Source organism: Toxorhynchites rutilus, chromosome 3 (genome assembly GCF_029784135.1).
Source record: "Toxorhynchites rutilus septentrionalis strain SRP chromosome 3, ASM2978413v1, whole genome shotgun sequence".
Classification (NCBI taxonomy): Eukaryota; Metazoa; Arthropoda; class Insecta; order Diptera; family Culicidae; genus Toxorhynchites; species Toxorhynchites rutilus.
The window spans coordinates 196775636-196777860 of NC_073746.1; the positions used below are offsets into that span (position 1 = coordinate 196775636).

The 2225-nt window shown below is 40.7% G+C and overlaps 1 long non-coding RNA gene across 1 annotated transcript; it reads right to left on the minus strand.

The window, feature by feature from the left end:
- Nucleotides 1-232: 232 nt before the first annotated feature.
- On the minus strand, nt 233-1267 carry LOC129777536 (uncharacterized). The gene is made up of 3 exons (XR_008743256.1): nt 979-1267; nt 815-916; nt 233-747 (listed from the first exon to the last, which is right to left on the minus strand). It is a non-coding gene; the product is annotated as an uncharacterized LOC129777536 (long non-coding RNA).
- Between the last annotated feature and the right edge of the window lie 958 nt (nt 1268-2225).

Here is a 2225-nt window from a genome sequence, read left to right on the forward strand (position 1 = left end):
CAGGCCTCACGGACATTACGCACATCCTGCATCATAACGGCGTTCTTACCGTACCTATCGTGAATACTTCCGCCCCACTTCAGAATACGTTTACAAAGACAAAAAACAAACTTTAGTCCAGTTGCGGTTTACTCATTCATACGCAGAATTATTTTGTTTCCAAGCATACACGAATAGTATGATTTATTTCACACGCTCTGTTGCCACATATTTTTTCAACAGTCTCAGAAACACGGTTAGATAAAAGTGCAATTTGATGAACCAATAATAATATTCCGTAACAAGCTAGAGGCACTATTTATTTATATGTATAATGTGTTCACTTCCTGTGATCATTTTGGAATTTACCTACAAGAGAATGTATGCACATCCATTCATTCTAGAGTTTTTTTTTATTTCATTAATATAGTAAAAAATTCTACAATTAAAATAACATAATTCGTTCAAACACTATTTTATTGCTGCTTCCGCTGATCCTCGTCCAAAAACGCGCTCAACATATGCCGCAATTCCTCAAACATGTAATCCTGGGGCAGGGAAAGCTTCTCGAGCCCAATTCGCATCATAGCTATCATTACGCGTATCCGGGGCAAAGAATGACCGAATCAGATAAGCTGGAATTTCGTTCTGACAGAACCGATGCTTTGGCGTCGGGCATGGGAACATTTTGACCACAGAGCACATATCGGATAGTTTGGGCTTGAGTGCCTTGGTCTCGTCGTCGATCGCGTCCCGGGTCAGGTCAAACTGGAATATCCAAAAAATATTAGACGAGAGAATTATTTTTAGTGTGTTCAAATTAACAAAAACTAACCTTCTCATACAGCTCGATAAAGTCGCTCAAAATCCGACCAATTGGAGATTTGTTTGACATCCTCGAACTCGTTCAATAATTATTTCAAATAAGGGATGTTGCCTGTGAACAAAAAATAGAGGTTAAATAAATAACTCGATCTGCTTGTCGAAAGCAGAGGCCACCTCCATTAATAACACAGTCCGTGGCAATATGCTCAGTGATGACATCGTGCACCTGTGATCATTGCTTCTCTTTGAGCAGAAATTTGCATCACAGAACTAGTTCCACAGCACTGGTAGTTGCTGAAGAAGTGAAATAGAAATTTCAGCATTCATATCACGTGCAAATTTTCGACTGGATTCAAAATCAACAAACAAACGTCAATAGTGCACATATACGAAATTTTGCCTGAATTGTACTAATACTAATAGCGAATTCGTTTTTGTTCAGTTTCAACCCCAGTGCTGCACTAACTGCTGTCAAAACGTTGTTTTGACGTAGGACTACGTCTAACCGGAAGATATAGGGGGTGAAATGAAAATCTAGGCACTGAACAAGTAGGAAAAATTGCAAGATTTGGAACGCTTATAACTCGAGAATTTCTCAATAGATCGCAAAGGTTTTTGCATCAATTGATAGGAAATATATATACGCATCTATCATAACGAATCAAATTTAATTTTTCTGGAGATAAATAATTGAATAATTGTGAAATAACAAGCATTGTCCAAATGCACTATGTGCCCATTTTTGATTGGTCCATTTTGTACTCCTCAAATCGTACCAACCAAAACGGGCAACCAGAGCAGCAGCGAAATAGAATGAAGCACGATTGGAAAGGAAAAAGAAAAAATTGAACGAAACATTGGTCGCAGTCTCACACATGCATAATTCTCGTGCCAGCCAGTCAGCTTAAAAATCCCCGCTACGCTGCCGTAACGATCATTCTCATCCAAACCGTACACCACATCGGTTCGCATCACAACACATCAACAAACCAACCCAAGCAGCCATGTCTGGACATGGTAAAGGAGGGAAAATTAAGGGAAAGGCAAAACCCCGCTCGAACCGTCTGGAGTTCCCCACAAGGGTAGCAAGGCCGAGCGCGTTAGTACCAGTGCACCAGTCCACCTAGCCGGCGTTATATAGTTTCGGCCGCCAAAGTGATCGAGTTGGCTGACAAAGCAGCTCACGACGATAACAAAACACGCATTATGAACAGACCACATTCGGTTCGGTGGACATCAAGACAACAACAGGCAGTTGCAGCGAGTGGCGAGTGGCAAACGCAATCGCAAAACGACAGCAGGTAGCGGAAGAAAAAAGTTTGTTTTTTATACAAACTGCTTTGGTGGCAAAACCAGAACAAGGCGGCAATGGTTTTTTTTTCAAAACCACGAGTACAAAGTTTTCTAAATTGGAACCATTC